This window comes from Antechinus flavipes, chromosome 4, assembly GCF_016432865.1.
Source record: "Antechinus flavipes isolate AdamAnt ecotype Samford, QLD, Australia chromosome 4, AdamAnt_v2, whole genome shotgun sequence".
Taxonomy (NCBI): domain Eukaryota; kingdom Metazoa; phylum Chordata; class Mammalia; order Dasyuromorphia; family Dasyuridae; genus Antechinus; species Antechinus flavipes.
Genome location: NC_067401.1, coordinates 452878795 through 452898902, shown reverse-complemented (window position 1 = coordinate 452898902; position 20108 = coordinate 452878795). Strand labels below are relative to the sequence as shown.

General features: G+C 42.3%; 1 protein-coding gene across 1 annotated transcript in view; it reads right to left on the bottom strand.

Moving 5' to 3' along the window:
• The window catches only part of LRRIQ3 (leucine rich repeats and IQ motif containing 3), a 225410-nt gene extending 216087 nt beyond the window's left edge, over positions 1 to 9323 (bottom strand). The window contains exon 1 of the mRNA XM_051999420.1: positions 9217 to 9323. The gene's annotated coding sequence lies outside the window, so the exon portion shown is untranslated. The remainder of the gene's footprint in view (positions 1 to 9216) is intronic.
• Positions 9324 to 20108: the final 10785 nt, after the last annotated feature.

Genomic DNA, 20108 nt, shown 5'->3' with positions numbered 1-20108 from the left:
ACTAGAAGAGATTATTAAAAACCTTGAAAGAGAACTAGAAGAAAAATGTGGAAAGGAAAGAGAAGCTATACAAGAGAGCAACAACTTCCTGAAATGTGAATTGAAAAAAGTAAAAAACCTCCCAAGAAGTGCAGGGAAACAGAATTTATTTGAATTGGAAAAGGTTAAGAATTCCCAAGAAAATAGGATGTGTGAATTGGAAAAAGAAAATAACTCACTTAAAAAAATTAGTGAAATGGAAAACAATTCCATAGAGCAAAACAGCTCATTTAAAAACTCAATTGGACATATACAAAAAGAAGTAAAAAAAAGTTAATGAAAATAACTCACTAAAAATCAGAACTGAACAAATAGAAATGACTGATTCATTGAGACATCAAGAATCAGTCAAGCAAAACCAAAAAAATGAGGGATAGAAAAAAATGTCAAATATTTACTTGGAAAAACAGCAGACCTGGAAAATAGATCTAGGAAAGATAACCTGAGGATCGTTGGACTACCCAAAAATTATGATGAAAAAAAAGAGCCTAGATAATATTTTACAGGAAATCATCAAAGAGAACTGCCCAGAAGTAATGGAACCAAAAGGTAAAATAGGTGTTGAAAGAATTCATCGAACACCTTCTGAAAAAGACCCTAAAATAAAAACTCCAAGGAATATTGTGGCCAAATTTCAGAACTATAAGACTAAAGAAAAAATATTACAAGCAGCCAGAAAAAAACAATTTAAATACCGAGGTGCCACAATAAGGGTCACTCAGGATCTGGCTGCCTCAACATTAAAGGATCAAAGGGCCTGGAATCTTATATTCTGAAAGACAAAAGAACTTGCAGTGCAGCCAAGTTTAAACTACCCAGCTAAGCTGAGCATTTTTTTCCATGGAAGAAAATGGACATTTAATAAAACAGAGGAATTCCACTTGTTTCTGAGGAAAAAAACAGATTTAAACAAAAAAATTTGATCTCCAACCATAGGACTCAAGAGAAGCAGAAAAAGGTAAAAGGAACTCTTGAGAACTGTATTTCTGTTGTGGATATCCATAAAAACCACATGTATAATTTGATTTTACTGATATAACATAAAAAAAGGGAAATAGAAATGGAAAGGGGATAGTGTCAGAAAAAGGGAAAAGGAGAGATAAAAAGGGAAACTACATCCCATGATGAGGCAAAGGAAACTTATCATATCTGAGGGAACTTAGAGAGAGGGAGGAACATTGTGTGAATCTTACTCTCATCAGAGTTGGCTCAAAGAGAAAATAATTGACATATTTATTTTACAGAGAATCTTCTCTCACCTCATTAAAAAGTGGGAGAAGAAAAGGGAAAAGGAAAAAGAGTAATAAGGGAAGGGTACAAGAAAGGGGAAGGGATTCAAAGGGGGGAGGGAGGGATCCTAAAGCGGGAGAGCTGTGTGACACAAGTGGGGCCCATAAGTTTAATATTAGGGAAAGGGGTAAGGGGGGGCAAGAAAAAGAAAAGCACAATCTGGGGATATTATGATGGCAGGAAATACAGAATTAGTAATTTAAACCATAAATGTGAATGGGATGAATTCTCCCATAAAGAGGAGGTGGATACCAGACTGGATCAAAAGTCAGAACCCTACAATATGTTGTTTACAGGAAACACATTTAAAACAGGGAGATAAGTAGTAAAGGATGGAGCAGAATCTATTATGCTTCAGGTGAAGTCAAAAAAGCGGGGGTAGCCATCCTTAGATCAAGCAAAAGCAAAAAACTGATCTACTTAAAAGAGATAAGGAAGGAAACTATATCTTGCTAAAGGGTACTATAGACAATGAAGCAATATCAATATTAAATATATATGCACCTAGTGGTATAGCATCTAACTTCCTAAAAGAGAAGTTAAGAGAGTTCATATATTGGGACATAAAGACCTCAAAATTAAATGCAGGAAGGCAGAAATAGTAAATGCTTTCTTTTCAGATTACGATGCAATAAAAACTACATTCAACAAAAAGTTAGGGGTAAATAGACCAAAAAGTAATTGGAAACTAAATAATCTCATCATAAAGAATTATTGGGTGAAACAGCAAATTATAGATACAATTAATAATTCCACTCAAGATAATGACAATGATGAGACATCATAGCAAAATTTGTGGGATGCAGCCAAAGCGGTAATAAGAGGAAATTTTATATCTGTAAAGACTTACTTGAATAAAATAGAGAAAGAGAAGATCAATGAATTGGGCTTGCAACTTAAAAAGCTAGAAAAAGACCAAATTAAAAACCCGCAATCAATTACTAAACTTGAAATTCTAAAATTAAAAGGAGAAATTAATAATACTGAAAGTTAAAAAAAAACTATTGAACTAATAAATAAAACGAAGAGTTGGTTTTATAAAAAAAAAACAATAAAATTGATAAACCTTTGGTAAATCTGATTAGAAAAAGGAGAGAGGAAAATCAAATTAGTAGTCTTAAAAATGAAAAGGGAGAACTTGCCACCAATGAAGAGTAAATTAAAGAAATAATAAGGAGTTACTTTGCCCAACTTTATGCCAATAAATTTGATAACCTAAATGAAATGGATGACTACCTCCAAAAATATAGGCTTCTCAGATTAACAGAGGAGGAAGTAAATTGCTTAAATAGTCCTATTTTAGAAAAAGAAATAAAACAAGCTATTAATCAACTCCCTAAAAAAAATCCCCAGGACCAGATGGATTTACATGTGAATTCTACCAAACATTTAAAGAACAATTAGCCCCAATGCTATATAAACTATTTGAAAAAATAGGGAATGAAGGAGTCCTACCAAATTCCTTTTATGACACAGACATGGTACTGATACCTAAACCAGGTAGGTTGAAAACAGAGAAAGCAAATTATAGACCAATCTCGCTAAGTATATTGATGCTAAAATCTTAAAGAATATATTAGCAAAAAGACTACAGGAAATCATCCCCACCATGACCAAGTAGGATTTATACCAGGAATGCAGGGCTGGTTCAATGTTAGGAAAACTATCAGTATAATTGGCCATATTAATAACCAAATTAACAAAAACCATATAAACATCTCAATAGATGCAGAAAAAGCATTTGAGAAAATCCAACATCCATTCCTATTAAAAACACTATAAAAAATTTATAGGAATAAATTGACTTTTCCTTAAAATAATCAGTAGCATCTATTTAAAACCATCAGTAAGCATCATATGTAATGGGGACAAACTGCAGCTATTCCCAATAAGATCAGAAGTGAAACAAGGTTGCCCACTATCACCATTTAATAATTACTTTATATTGACACTCGTTTCTGTTCCGATTTTTTTTTCCCTCCCTCCCTCCACCCCCTCCCCTAGATGGCAAGCAGTCCTTTATATGTTGGATATGTTGCAGTATATCCTAGATACAATATATGTTTGCACCGAACAGTTCTCTTGTTGCATAGGGAGAATTGGATTCAGAAGGTATAAATAACCCGGGAAGAAAAACAAAAATGCAGATAGTTCACATTCGTTTCCCAGTGTTCTTTCTTTGGGTGTAGCTGCTTTTGTCCGTCATTTATCAATTGAAACTCAGGTCTCTTTGTCAAAGAAATCCACTTCCATCAAAATATGTCCTCATACAATATCATTGTTGAAGTGTATAATGATCTCCTGGTTCTGCTCATTTCACTTAGCATCAGTTCATGTAAGTCTCGCCAGTCCTCTCTGTATTCATCCTGCTGGTCATTTCTTACAGAACAATAATATTCCATAACATTCATATACCACAATTTACCCAGCCATTCTCCAATTGATGGGCATCCATTCATTTTCCAGTTTCTAGCCACTACAAACAGGGCTGCTACAAACATTTTGGCACATACAGGTCCCTTTCCCTTCTTTAGTATTTCTTTGGGATATAAGCACTGCTGGATCAAAGGGTATGCACAATTTGATAATTTTTTGGGGCATAATTCCAGATTGCTCTCCAGAATGGTTGGATTTCTCCACCAACAATGCAATAGTGTCCCAGTTTTCCCGCATCCCCTCCAACATTCATCATTATTTTTTCCTGTCATCTTAGCCAATCTGACAGGTGTGTAGTGGTATCTCAGAGTTGTCTTAATTTGCATTTCTCTGATCAATAATGATTTGGAACACTCTTTCATATGAGTGGTAATAGTTTCAATTTCATCCTCTGAAAATTGTCTGTTCATGTCCTTTGACCATTTATCAATTGGAGAATGGCTTGATTTCTTATAAATTTGAGTCAGTTCTCTATATATTTTGGAAATGAGGCCTTTATCAGAACCTTTAACTGTGAAAATGTTTTCCCAGTTTGTTGCTTCCCTTCTAATCTTGTTTGCATTAGTTTTATTTGTACAAAGGCTTTTTAATTTGATGTAATCGAAATTTTCTATTTTGTGATCAGTAATGGTTTCTAGTTCATCTTTGGTCACAAATTTCTTTCTCTTCCACAAGTCTGAGAGATAAACTATTCTATGTTCCTCTAATTTATTTATAATCTCATTCTTTATGCCTAGGTCATAGACCCATTTTGATCTTATCTTGGTATATGGTGTTAAGTGTGGGTCCATGCCTAATTTCTGCCATACTAATTTCCAATTATCCCAGCAGTTTTTATCAAATAATGAATTCTTTTCCCAGAAGTTAGGGGCTTTGGGTTTGTCAAACACTAGATTGCTATAATTGACTATTCTGTCTTGTGAACCTAGCCTTTTCCACTGATCCACTAATCTATTTCTTAGCCAATACCAAATGGTTTTGGTGACTGCTGCTTTATAATATAATTTTAGATCAGGTACAGCTAGGCCACCTTCATTTGATTTTTTTTTCATTAATTCCCTTGAGATTCTCGACTTTTTATTGTTCCATATGAATTTTGTTGTTATTTTTTCTAGATCAATAAAATATTTTCTTGGAAGTCTGATTGGTATAGCACTAAATAAATAGATTAGTTTAGGGAGTATTGTCATCTTTATTATGTTCGCTCGGCCGATCCAAGAGCACTTAATATTTTTCCAATTATTTAAGTCTGACTTTATTTGTGTGGAGACTTTTTTATAATTTTGCTCATATAATTCCTGACTTTCCTTTGGTAGATAGATTCCCAAATATTTTATGGTATCAACAGTTATTCTGAATGGAATTTCTCTTTGTATCTCTTGCTGTTGGGTTTTGTTGGTGATGTATAAAAATGCTGAGGATTTATGGGGGTTTATTTTATAGCCAGCTACTTTGCTAAAATTATGAATTATTTCCAATAGCTTTTTAGTAGAATCTCTGGGGTTCTCTAGGTATACCATCATATCATCTGCAAAGAGTGATAGTTTGGTTTCCTCATTGCCTACTCTAATTCCTTTAATATCTTTCTCGACTCTTATTGCCGAGGCTAGTGTTTCTAATACGATATTGCATTAGAAATGCTAGCTTTGGCAATAAATAAAAAAAAATTACCCTGGCATGGATTCTGTCAATATAAAGTAATTATTAAATAAAAATTAAAAAAAAAAGAGTTGAGAAAGAGATTAAAGGAATTAGAGTAGGCAATGAGGAAATCAAATGATCATTCTTTGCTGATGATATGATGGTATACTTAGAGAACCCCAGAGATTCTACTAAAAAGTTATTAGAAATAATCTGCATCTTTAGCAAAGTTGCAGGATACAAAATAAACCCACATAAGTCATCAGCATTTTTATATATCACTAACAACATCCAGCAGTTAGAGTTACAAAGAGAAATTCCATTTAAAGTAACCATTGATAGTATAAAATATTTAGGAATCTATCTGGCAAGGGAAAATCAGAAACTTTATGAGCAAAACTACAAAACACTTTCCACACAAATTAAGTCTGATCTAACCAACTGGAAAAATATTAAATGCTCTTGGATAGGGCAAGCAAATATAATAAAGATGACAATATTACCTAAATTAATTTATTAAACTATTTAGTGCTATATCAATCAGACTCCCAAAAAACTATTTTAATTCCCCAGAAAAACAACAACAAAGTTCGTATGGAAAAACAAAAGGTCAAGAATTTCAAGGGAATTAATGAAAAAAAAAATCAAATGAAGGTGGCCTAGCTGTACCAGATCTAAAATTATATTATAAAAAAGCAGTTACCAAAACCATTTGGTATTGGCTAAGAAAAAGACTAATTGATCAATGGAATAGGTTAGGTTCAAAGGACAAAACAACCAATAACTTTAATAATCTAATGTTTGACAGACCCAAAGACCTCAGTTTTTGGTATAAGAACTCACTGTTTGACAAAAATTGCTGGGAAAGTTGGAAATTAGTATGGCAGAAACTAGGAATTGACCCACACTTCACACCATATACCAAGATAAGTTCAAAATGGGTTCATGACCGAGGCATAAAGAATGAGATTATAAATAAATTGGAAGAGCATAGGATAGTTTACCTCTCAGACCTGTGGAAGAGGAAGGAATTTATGACCAAAGAAGAACTAGAGATCATTATTGATCACAAAATAGAAAATTTTGATTATATCAAATTGAAAAGTTTTTGTACAAACAAAATGAATGCAGACAAGTTTAGAAGGGAAGCAATAAACTGGGAAAACATTTTTACAGTCAAAGGTTCTGATAAACACCTCATTTCCAAAACATATAGAGAATTGACTCTAATTTATAAGAAATCAAGCCATTCTCCAATTGATAAATGGTCAAAGGATATGAACAGACAATTCTCAGATGAAGAAATTGAAACTATTTCCAGCCATACGAAAAGATGCTCCAAGTCATTATTAATCAGAGAAATGCAAATTAAGACAACTCCGAGATACCATTACACACCTGTCAGATTGGTTAGAATGACAGGGAAAGATAATGTGGAATGTTGGAGGGGATGTGGGAAAACAGGGACACTAATACATTGCTGGTGGAGTTGTGAATACATCCCACCATTCTGGAGAGCAATTTGGAACTATGCTCAAAAAGTTATCAAATTGTGCATACCCTTTGATCCAACAGTGTTTCTACTGGGCTTATATTCCAAAGAAATTTTTTTTCTTTTTAAAAATATTTTTAATTCTTGGAATAATATAAGCATTTTCTTAACAGTATAATAGAAAACAATGATAGTACATGAAATTGCAAATCTATGATTTATGACTTGCTATTCCTTTTAAATATTCAATAAAGTTATCATGTAAATTTCTTTTTTCTTCACTCTTTTCCTCTTCCTCCCCGGAGATAACCATAACAGTATAATTCAACATTATATGGAAATCCTAACAATAACAATAAGAGAAGCAAAAGAAATAAATGGAATCAAAATAGGGAATGAGGTAAAATTATCTCTTTAAACTGTCTCTTTTTTGTAGACAATATGATGATATACTTGGGAAATCCTAAAGACTAAAAAGTTAGTTGAGACAATTTTAGCATTGTCAGCAATTCTACATATCAAACAAAACTGCAAAAAGAAATCATAAAAGTTATCCCCACTTAAAATAAGTCTAGACAATAAAAATACCTGGGCATTCTCTTGAGTCAACAAGCTTGCAAGACAGATATTACAGATCCAAAGAAATCTTAAAAAAGGGAAAGGAATGTTTGTAGCAGGTCTCTTTGTAGTGGCCAGAAACTAGAAACCAAGTGGATGCCCATCAATTGGAGAATGGCTGGATAAATCGTGGTACATGAAAATTATGGAAAATTATTGTTCGGTAAAAAATGTCCAGCAAGATGATTTCAGAGATGCCTGGAGAGACTCACATGAACTGATGCTGAGGGAAATGAGCAGGACCAGGAGATCATGATATACTTCAACAACAATACTATATGATGATCAATTCTGATGTACGTGACCCTTTTCAACAATGAGATGAACCACATCAGTTCCAATAGAGCAGTAATGAACTGAAACAACTACACTCTGCAAAAGAACTTTGGGAAATGACGATGAACCATTCCATAGAATTCCCAATCCCTATATTTTTGTCCACCTGCATTTTTGATTTCCTTCACAGGCTAATAGTACACTATTTCAAAGTCTGATTCTTTCTGTACAGCAAAATAACTGTTAAGACATGTATACATATATTGTATTTAATTTATACTTTAACATATTTAACATGTATTGTCAACCTGCCATCGGGGGGAGGGAATGGGGGGAACGGGGAAAAAGTGGAACAAAAGGCTTGGCAATTGTCAATGCTGTAAAATTACCCATGCATATAACTTGTAAATAAAAAGCTATTAAAAAAAAAGAAGAAATGCCCTTTGTAGCCTCTGTAACAATTGATCATCCTGCCAGAGGTTGAAGGTTTTCAGGGAGCCAGAATCCCTTCCTCCTCAGGCAATCCCTATTCTAATTGTTATGAAAGTGTTCCTTACATAGCTTCCATCTGCTGTTTTACATTTTGTCCTCAGTCCCAAAACCCCAAGCCTTATTCTTGCTTTCACGTATACAAAGACAGCTGAATGGTCTCCCCCCTGCCCACTCTGTTCCTTTAAGTCATTATCCAGTGACAGGGACTCAAAGCCCTTGGCTAGTCTGATTTTGCTCCTCGGGCTTTGGCCCAGCTCAGCTATGACCTTGATGAAATGTAGGGCCCAAATATTTGAACCCAAGGCTCCAGATAGAGCCCGAGCAGAGCAGGGAGTGGCAAGGGCCACGGTAACAACCAGCACTTGAAAGTCTTGCTAAATCACCATGCGACATTGTGAAGGGGTGCTGTTATCCCCATTTTGTGAATAAGGAAATCACCTCAGAGAGAATAAGCTCTCCCTAACTCTGAAACAGACTCTCTTATCTCCACACCATCCTGCCTGGATGTTATTTTTTCGAGTCACTTAATAAATGATCGTTCAGCTAAACTATTGGCTTGGTGGAAACCCTGTGGCTGATCATGGCACCCACTGTGTGCTCTTGCACACGGTGGGAAGGAGTAGTCGGGCGCCTTTTGCTTTCGGCAGAGGCTGCCTTGCAGTCGGCCATCAGGGAGGTGAGCAAAGTATAGTCCACACATGTTTCCTGCTCTGGGCTCGCCAGCAGCTTTCTCCTACCATTTTCTACAAGGGCTAAAAGAAGGCATGGGATCATTGCTTCCCAGCCAGAAGGAACTTAGAGGCATGGGGGCCAGCCTCTACATTATAGAAGAGGGAGCATGAGAATTAAGGAGGAAAAGTAGCAGAGACAAGAATTAAATGTGTCTATGAAGAAGAACACTTGTTGGGAACACAATAGTAACTTTGCTTTACCTCTGGTAGATCTTTTCTTCTCTTCTTGTCAGAGGATGATGGTGATTCAAGGAGACTGAGAGGCCGTTGCTTTCTCTGATCTCCCCCCCTCTTCCCCCTGCCTCCAATTTATCTCACTCCCAGTCCACAAGCAGCACCTGGGTCAGTAAAGGCTGCCCCGCAACTCCCTCAAGTGTCACAATCCGCAGCTGCGGAGGCTCAGGGAGAACTGACCTGCGCCTGCACCGGGGGGATGGCGCTTAACAAATACTAATACTTCTGTGATGTCCATTTAAAGTGGGCTCAGAGCCCAGCTAGTCCCTACCTGCGGCACTCCCATCCAATTCCACCATCCTCATGCCCCTGCTTTGGGTACCTCCCAACCCCCTTCTCAGCTCCTGAAGCACTTTGAGAATAGGAACTCTCTTTTTTTACATGTATCCACTGCACAGAACCAAGCACATGGTAGTAACTCTCACTATTTGTAGATGCGCCTTGAATTGGTTATGTGCATTTTCAATCAAAGTCGATGGGTGAGCTCTAGGAGTATATCCATTGGTCCCTTCGCACAACTCTCCTTTTTCACTTCTATTAGAATATTTTGCTTTGAGTCTTTAGCATTTGACTTTTGAGAGTTGCCCATCCTCCTGCCAGATGCTTCCTGTAGAATTTTATTTCACGAAAACCTCCTCCCTTCTCTGAATCATTTGAAGTCTGTTCTCCCCAAATCAGAAGTATATAAATTCTCTCATAAATCCAGGAAAGAATAATAACTACGCCCGCTTCCTCCAGGGAAAGGCTACTCCCAAAACATGGCTCTGCTTGTGGCTGGCGGGTAAGCAGTAAGCATAGATTAAGTGCCGGCCCCGGGGATCCAAATGCAAGCCCGGGAGAGTCCCTGCCCTCCCAGAGCTGCTCTTCGAACCACGACTGGAAGAGGAGGATGAGAGGCGCTGGGAGGGCTGAAATGTGACCTGACCCGGATGCCTGCGCCTCCCTCTCTACCCACAACAGGTGGGAACGGTTCTCTTGGCCACGCTGCCCATTGTTCCCTGTTCCGTCTCCTCTGACTGTGAGGAAAAGTCCCGTCCTTCCCTCTACATCAGCGAGATGGCCTGAAGACCACTGCCCCTCCCCAGTGGCGTCTCTTTTCTGGGGAAAGGTCCCAGCTCCTACCCTGCTCTTACACAGCGTGATCCCGCTCATCTTTCTGCTCTCCCTCCTCTCCGGGTGGCCCAGCTTCTCCGGAACCTTGTGGATAACTCCATTAATTATCCTTTCCAAAGCTGAGCCTCGTACAAAGATGAGAGAACATCTATTATTCCCTTATTGATGTCATTGATTAAAATGTTAAATGGAAGAAATGAAGCTAAATGCTAGACACCGTGCAAAGCACTTTCCCAATATTATCACGTTCGGTCCTCCCGAGGAGGTAACTGCGGACATCCTCCTTTCAAAGTTAGAGACCGAGATAGGAGATGGACGACTTGTCTGGGCTCATCCAGCTAGGAAGTGTCGCAGACTGGTTTGAACTCAGGTCCTTCTTACTCCACTCTGCGCCCGTAGTCTATGTCCCAGGTCGTCTAGACAACCCCCACCCCCCACCCCCCGAGAATGAGGGATAATTCCTTCTACAGACCTTGGGCCAGGCTGACCTTTGGGTCCCACCTTTCAACCAGACCTGAATCTACTTAACTGTGCTGTTGGCTAGCCCACGGCTCTTCTCCCACCCCCACGCTCTCAGAAGGAAAAAAAAAAAATCAGTGTGAGACAATTTGTCAGACGTTTAGGCAAATTACAGCATTCCCTGATCTATCCTGCCATGTGGCTCTCCGGATCACTGCTTCATTTCAAGATAGGTGCTGATCGTCCTTTTAATAACACTTTAGAATTTCTCCATAAACTGAAGACGTCAAGCTCATTGCTCTGCAGTTCTTCAATCATCATTCTCTATCTCTGTCTCTGTCTCTCTCTCTCTCTTTCTGTTTCTGTCTCTCTGTCTCAGTTAGTTTCTCTCTTCTGTCTGTTTCTATTTCTCTCCTCTCTGTCTCTGTCTTTCTGTTTTTTTCCTCTCCGTCTCTGTCTCTCTGTCTCTGTTTTCTCTACTTTCTGTATCTGTCTGTCTCTGTCTCTATTTCTCTCCTCTTGGTCTCTGTCTCTGTTTCTTTCCTTTCTGTCTCTATTTACTCTCTTCTCTGTCTCTGTTTCTCTCCTCTCTTCTCTGTCTGTCTCTTTCTCTCCTCTGTCTCTGTCTCTATCTTTCTACCTCTGTCTTTGTCTCTATTTCTCTCCTCTTGGTCTCTATCTGTCTCTGTCTCTTTTTCTCTCCTCTCTGTTTCTGTCTCTGTCTCTCTCTCTTTCTGTCTCTGTCTCTGAAAAGCTTTTGACCTTATCCAATCCTATGCTCTGTCTCCTCATCTTCACAGTTTATAAGTGATCCCTGACAATGGCTCCGTCATAACATCTGCCGGTTCTTTCTGTGTCCAAGTATCAAGTTCATCTGGGTCAGACCCTTCAAGCTCATCCAGGTCTGCAGGGCGTGCTTTCATTCTCTCTACATATGTTGGAGATTGTTCGCTTTTTTCCAGACCAAGCGTTGTTCTCCTTGGAAAAGAAAGCTGCGGCAGAATGAGGCAGCGGGTTCGGATTTCTCTGTCACAGTTGGTAATTATCTCATCCACCGTGAGATGCCATTGCCGGCCATTTCTCTTCCCTCACTGTTGTGCAGTAGAGAGGTCCTAATCTCAAGGACATTGTTGCCTAGCTCAGTAACGAATGAGAGTGAATGAACTCCCTGGTTGCTGATTACCATGTTCCCCAGGCTAGCGGCCTCTGACCTCAAGGTCGTTCTCAGCTTTCAAGAGCACTGTTCTGGTGGGAGCAGTTTTTCCCTCATTGCTCCAGCCGGGACCCACCCATCTTCTGCTGTCATTTCCCAGCTATGGGTGTTAAAAAGCATATTCCTTCCATTGTGCTTCAAGGCACCATGAAAGCACTGGAGACTGTCATGTCCCTGTGCCGAAATCACCGGCCTCCTTCCAGGCTTTTAAAATCTTCCTTCATGTGCATGAAATATCTTTTCATTGGTTTGTTTCTTTTTGTCACCGGTACCTTAATCTAGCCACTTTGGGGATCAGAGCCCGTTTTCACCTCGCAGATTGGGCAGAGGTATCAGTTCTCTTTTATCTCCCCTTTTTAGGACAGTCCGGCATTGGCCAAAGAATTAATACATTTACATCTTGAAGTTAAGAAAAAAAAAAAAAAAAGATCATTCAACAAAGCAACTCTTTTGAAAGCAAATAAGCTACATTTCATTTGTGGGGAGAGGAATGTTGTCCCGCTCCACGAGGTTTTACATGATTGGTTTCTTTTCTATTATTTTTAGCCCTGGGCTTCGAGAAAGTAAATTACATTCAGTAAATATGCTGCTCTTCACAGAAGTTTCAAACACTTTGCAATAAGCCCACACACAGCACAACTTCTCCACCAAGGCAGAATTCTGGGGGGAAAACGTGTCATCCCCTTGCACCTTTAGCAACGCACAAGCCCACTGACAAAGATGTTAATTTATGCACTTTGGTGCCCTCCTTATGCAGCCTTGGGATCTATTTTTGATGAAATTAAATAAGAACAGTACTCATTACAATAAGTTTGAGTTGATAAAGCTTATAATTAACCATTATGCAGCCAAATCAAGACATGCATGAAAAGTGAGAATTTATATTGGCGGATAGTTACTGGCGGGGGGGGGAGGGAGGAGAGAAATGTTGGGGGGGGAGGTAGAATCCAGACTTTTCTAAGAAATTGTGCTTTGTTTCAGCTCCTATTCTTTAACTACAGAAGGAATTTGGCATTTTAAGAGAAGAAATTGAAATGAGAATGGTCTGGTTTAATTTTTGAAAATTATTCTTTCTGATCTTTAGTTTTGTCCTTTCTTAAGTTTGGTTTGTGTGTGTGTGTGTTTTTGTTTTGTTGTTCTTGTTTTTAAAGAAATTTTTTAAAAAGAGATCCAGCCTTGAGTTATTTCTAGGAATTTTGCACATACATGTTGTGACCAAAAGGAACCAAATTGAGTCAATAAGGTAAACACTGAAACTTGCAAAATGATTCATTTTCAGCAAAGTTTCGAATTGGTTCTTCTGAGAAAGGACACTAAATTCCTCAAATCCTTTGAATCCCACATCCCTTTGGACCTGTATTTCAAGATTGAGAAAGACAGGGGGAAGGAGGGAAGGTCCCATAGATAACCAAACACTCCTAGCAGAAATCAGTGCCCACGGGAACTGGACGGCCAAACACCCTTAGCAGGAATGGGCGTCCCTGGGCCACGGGAACTGGACGGCCAAACACCCTTAGCAGGAATGGGCGTCCCTGGGCCACGGGAACTGGACGGCCAAACACCCTTAGCAGGAATGGGCGTCCCTGGGCCACGGGAACTGGACGGCCAAACACCCTTAGCAGGAATGGGCGTCCCTGGGCCACGGGAACTGGACGGCCAAACACCCTTAGCAGGAATGGGCGTCCCTGGGCCACGGGAACTGGACGGCCAAACACCCTTAGCAGGAATGGGCGTCCCTGGGCCACGGGAACTGGACGGCCAAACACCCTTAGCAGGAATGGGCGTCCCTGGGCCACGGGAACTGGACGGCCAAACACCCTTAGCAGGAATGGGCGTCCCTGGGCCACGGGAACTGGACGGCCAAACACCCTTAGCAGGAATGGGTGTCTCTGGGCCACGGGAACTGGACGGCCAAGCACCCTTAGAAGGAATGGGCGTCCCTGGGCCACGGGAACTGGACGGCCAAGCACCCTTAGCAGGAATGGGCGTCCCTGGGCCACGGGAACTGGACGGCCAAACACCCTTAGCAGGAATGGGTGGCCCTGGGCCATGGGAACTGGACGGCCAAACACCCTTAGCAGAAATGGGTGTTCTAGGGCGGCTTGGCCATGGGAATTTCCTGCTTGGCTGTAGATGGTTGGGATTTTCTGCGTTTTCCAGATTCCTGGCACCAAAGAGAGATGGAATGTGGAAGTTCGTACCCTCAGGGAGAGGCCCAAGAACAGATAGAGGGATTGGAAGCGGGTGAGGGGGAGAGGATTTTTCCAAGGACCAACACCCTGTTTTGTGGTGTTCCCATTCCCTGGTTGCCTCCCTTTCTTAAGCTTTTGTGCACTGGGACGGTGCAGGAAGGCAGGGATTTCTCTGGGCCAGCCCAAGCACGTACCAAGCAAAACCTCTGCCTGGGACCTGAGGGGACCCTTGACCGGAACATGAGGGATTGAAACATGCGCATTAGAGGTTTGACTCTCCCTTCGTGCTTTGATTCTGAGGTCTGAATGCTCCGGAGGGCTTCTCCCCATTGCCTTGTGGGTAGATCTGTACATATAATAAAAGGGGCATTGCAGTTACCTTTGGCCAGGTGCCCAGCTAGGTTCTATGTAGCCTCAAATCAGCCGGAAAGGCGTTTCCTGCCCTCCCAAGGTTTACCTTCCTTGAATAAGACCACACCTTGGGTTCAGAGTGGAAACTCAGATTGAAAGTAAGTAGCCATCTTTCCTTCTGGGGCCAGAAACCCTGAGGGTCTCCCCCTCCCAGATTCATTCATCCATTTAGACTTTTTGGACTAGGTGAAAGTGGAGATTCTTTGTCTCAATTGCTCCCTAGCCCTAAAACTGGAGGAGGGAATTGGAGGCAGCCTCAGTTAAAACTGAGGCGTAGAAGACCTGAGCTTAAAAAGGCCACAGCCTCCCATTGCTCCAGGCCGTCTCCAGTCGTCCTGGCCCAGGACCCAGATTGCTTGGGAAGTGAAAGTGAGGAAGGTGCCCTTGCAGGGCCTCCCTCATGTGAAGAACAGCCACAAGACCACTCCTGAAGGAGAGCCGGGACAAGGGCCGTGGAACGGGGCATGGACATCTGTCCTGGGAGGGGATGATCTAGGTCTCAGGTCTTGCGGGTAGGGTGTGGTAGGTCAGCAGCAGCAGTCTGGCAGCCCACAGACATTTATTAAATGCTCATCATACAGGCAACACTGAGTTAGCATCTGGGAATATTATGTTTTGAGGCAACTGGGGTTAAATGACTTGCCCAGGGTCCCACAGCCAGGACATGTTAAGTGTCTGAGGTCAAATTTGAACTCAGGTCCTCCTGACTTCAGGGCTGGTTCTCTGTCCACTGCACCACCCAGCTGCCCTCGCTGGGAACATTAAACGATTTTCTCCCCCAGAAAGGTCAGCCCTTGCCCTCAAGGAATTTAAAGTAAAGGGGAAAGGCTACCCCCAAAAGGACAGTGAATTAGAATGAAAGGGGGATTTCAGTGGCAAAGGGTTGTGCCCCCTGCGCGGACCAGTCATGCTGCCTTCTCTCGGGACGTTCTGGGCTTGGGCTTGGGCCAGCGCCAATTCGCGTTTAGTCCTGGTTACAATGGCACCTCTGGGAGGGAAGGGACTCTCCCTCAGGCTTGCATTTTGATGCCCAGGGCCGGCACTTTATCTAGGCTTACTGCTTACCTGCCAGCCACAAGCAGAGCCGTGCTTTCGGAAAGCCCCTTTGGCAGCTGGGCGGAGGGGGGAGTGGAGGGGGGGGGAGGGAGTGGGGAATGGAAGCGGGAGTAGACTTTCCCAGGCTCTGGCTCGGAGCTTCTGAAAAACCACTCCCGGTGTGGAACGCCTCTCCAAATTCTGGAGCCACAAGGGCTTATGGGCTGTGGGCCGTAGGCTGGCCGGGGCCGCTGGACAAGGCAGATGCTGAATTACTATTGGTTCTTCGTGGCTTATGAGTGAGTCCAGTAAGAGATCCCAGCAACCTCCAGGTCTTAAATATTAATAGTGGTGAACATGAGGAAGAGACTTTGAGGGGCCCCAGTTCGCCTCCCCTCACCCAGCCTCTGACCTCGTCGATCAGCCCCAGCGGGCACTTAGGGGCGCGGGCACTTAGGGGCTCGGCCTCAGAGAACTGCATTGAGCTGGCCTGAGGCTACAGCCTCCTCCCCAAAAGGCGAAAACAGGAGCCTGGAACCGGGGAGTGGGCTTTCCTAAGAGCGCCCTGGCTTGGCCAGAATTTGTCCCCCAGTCTGAAGACAGCAGCCAGCAGGCAAAGCGGCAAGGGCCCCATTCTTTCCGGAAGCTTGAAGGGGAAGGGAGCAAAGCTTGCTAAGAAGCTCCCCCGTTTTTAGACCACCTATTTTCTTTTCTTTTAGTAGCCTCTCTCTCTCTCTCTCTCTTTCTCTCTCTCTCTCTCACACACACACACTCACGAAATGGATTGCATTTTAATCACCAGGAAAAGATTCATTACTGATTGCAAGTTATTTCTGAATTATTTAGCCCACACGTCAAAATTAGTAGGGAGCTAGACGAAAGAATAAAAATGAGAAGAATAAAAAATATGGTGAGTCTTCAACTTCAACCTGGAATAATGTAGTAAAGAGTTACCAATGATGAGAAATGAAATCCAGATGAAAGAAATGGCACAGATGCCAATTATAATAATTTTATCATTAATTTTTAACGGAAATAGATCAGCTGGAATAATAAGGGACTGAAGGAGCTTAAACAGTAACTTAGTGAGCAAACCCTTGACTTACTTGACAAGTGGAGAGACATGGCAGCCAAGGGCAATGCTGGTTTTGAACATAAACTCATTTGCAAAACCTTGTGGAGAGAGAGGCTAGAAGCCCAAGAGAGAATTCCATGGTTTAGGTTCCCAAAAATCCTATGAAAGGACAAAAGCAAAAACCAAACAAAAGCCAAAAATGATGTGGGAAGGCTCAAGAATGAAGCCTGCTTGTGGGCAGTCACGGTGTGGAACTGTGGGCTGCTTCCAGGGCAGACACTGCTGAGTGTCCGGCAGCTCTGCAGACTCTGGCTCCTGCTCACCTTGCTAACCAGCCCCCAATCAGCCCCAGAACTCGTGGGGATCTACAAGGAAGTGGGGTAGATGGGGGCCTGGCAGTGGTGCCCTGGGCAGAGAGGGGGATTGGCCCCCAGGCAGGGGCCGCAGGCAGAGCGCTTGGCCTTGGACTCTGTCCCAGCTCACCCACTGTGTAACTGGGCAGGTCACTCCCCGCCCCCCCTCCCGCTCGCCTCAGCCTTCCCTGCTGTCCAGTGGGCTTTGCCCAGAGCAACACTATTTAAAACAACAGAGAGAAGGGGATTCTGGATGGAAGAGCTGGATCTGACGGGGACCTCAAGCCAGGGTCTCTTAGGAACCCCCTCCGAGTCCCCTACTGCCGAGCCCCCTGCTGAAGCTCAGGGATTCTGCTCAGAAGGAAAAAATGGGGCCTCCGAGTCAGCCGGCGCGGCCTAAGGGTGCTCACGTGGCTCTTGGGCTGCCGCGCTCGGCCTGGACCCCGGAGGACTCATTTCCCAGCTGCGCCGGGACGCAGGCCGGGTGGCCAGTCACTTCCCGCCTGCCCCCCACCCTCGGCTGCAAAATGAGCTGGACAAGGAGATGCCAAAGCCCGCCAGCGTCCCTGCCGAGAAAACCCCGGGGGGAGGCACAGAGAGTCCGACGAGAACCGGACCGGGACTGCTGGGGACCAAAGCGAGGGAAAAACATGGTCCCTGCTGGCCAGGAACCTGCATCTGCTTGGGGAGACTGCGTGCAAACAGCTCCGACCACGGCAGGTAAAGACCTTGCGCGTGCAAACAGCTCCGACCACGGCAGGTAAAGACCTTGCGCGTGCAAACAGCTCCGACCCCGGCAGGTGTAGACTTCCCGAATGGACAATGTGCAAACAGCTCCGAACCCGGCAGGTGTAGATTTCCCGAATGGACAATGTGCAAACAGCTCCGACCCCGGCAGGTGTAGACTTCCCGAATGGACAGCGTGCAAACAGCTCCGACCCCGGCAGGTGTAGACTTCCCGAATGGACAATGTGCAAACAGCTCCGAACCCGGCAGGTGTAGACTTCCCGAATGGACAATGTGCAAACAGCTCCGACCCCGGCAGGTGTAGACTTCCCGAATGGACAATGTGCAAACAGCTCCGACCACGGCAGGTGTAGATCTCGCGAATGGACAGTGTGCAAACAGCTCCGACCCCGGCAGGTGTAGATCTAGCGAATGGACAATGCGCAAACGGCTCCGACCATGGCAGGTGTAAACTTTGCAAATGGACAAAACACAAACGGCTCCGACCTTGACAGATGTAGATCTCGCGAATGGACAATGCGCAAACGGCTCGGATCACGTCAGGTGTAGACCTTATAAAAGAACTTGAAGCTGAGGGAAGGCACTGGCGGCAAAGTAGACCTGCAAAATCTTTTTGCGGAAAGGGAGGTTAAGGGGAGTCGGGAGGAGAATGTGCTCTAAATTAAGATGAAAGCAAGAATTCGACTGCTTTGGGAGATGTGTCACTTACTAGTTTCTAAGTGGCAAAACCTTTTGGCAGTCGTCACAAATCTGCATAATGTTTCCGAGTGTTAGAATCTGCTTTTGACTACTTGAGTTAGCTAAAGTCTTCATGTAACAACATGAAGCTTAATGGCTTCCCATCGACAGCATAAACAAATGAGTTTTTGTGCATTATTTATTCTAACACGTCTGTAGAAGAGATCACCTTCCTCCTCGAGTTCTGGGGAGAGGTTGAAATTTCTTTTCTTCTAGAGAAGATAAGATTTTTTTTTCTTCTTTGCCTCCCCTCTCCCCCCCCCCCCTTTAGCCTCATACCTTTGGAATACTTACCAGATTAGTCTGGGCCTTGTCACAATATATTATCCAGATTACTCCCATCCCTCCAGTGATGTCCCGTAATTCCACCGAAGCTATGAGCAGAACTGCTCTCCAGATTCTGCAGCAGAATCAGTTTAGTGAATGCAAGGAGGCTTCAATAATTGGCAAGAATGTGCCCTGGCACGTTGTATACAATAACATATCCATCCATACACATACAGAAACTTCTGGAAAATAGAAGCACCAACTTATTTACTGAAGACTCAGGATGAAAATATACACTGATTTCTTGGGGAGAAATTTTAGCTGCAAAACAGATTTGCCAATCTACCAGATCGCATTTTTTTATTTTTGCTTCCATTCCAAATCGAACTATTGATTTACAATGTACACAAAACAAAAATGGAAGTTGGAGTCACAATGGAAGCTTCTCCTTGAAAAGACAAGCAGAGAAATTGGTCACGTGTCTGAAGACAAGAAGCATTTTCAAGGGATATTATCCATTTCTTTTCTTTTCTTTTTCAGCATTTATTCATTTCTTAACCTGATGGTTATGGGGTACATTTCCCAAGAAGACCCACCTTGAAGATAATTGCAACTGATGAGATAAAATGTGAAGGAATAAAGAAATTCCACAATGAAGAAAAACCTCCCTATTAAATCAATCTCTATTTTAATGTTCTGATGACTTCTATACAAAAGTGAACCTAAGGAAGGATAGCAACAAGATTTACAATATAATAATGTTGGAAAATATAATTTATCAGTAAAAAAAAAAATAAAAGACCTAAAGTTTCTAGATCCTGAAGAAGATATGCTTGCTCAACCCAAGTCGTTTATCAAGGGAAAGAGTTTAAAGTCATTGAAAATGTTGGTCAATAAGTAACATCACAAAACATGAAAGTGATTTTATTTTAATAGCCAGCAAATGACTGACTCCTGATTGGTGATCATTTTTGAAGCAGCTGATTGTGCGAAGGAACAAAGAAAATTTATCAGACAAGACTGTTGGAGCTGCACAGGGAATTCACCAAACAACTTAGATTTTTAGAAGAAAATGGAAGATGAGAACAAGGCTGGGTGATAGATGAAGCTGATTCTCAGAGCATTGGATTATTTTGTGAAAATAGTCTTCTCAGAACTAAAGTGCAGAAGGGATTTGGACAGGCTTAAGAGTGAAAGAACAACAAAGACACAGTTTTTCCTTTGGTAGCTATAAATGCTCCATGTGAACAACTGAA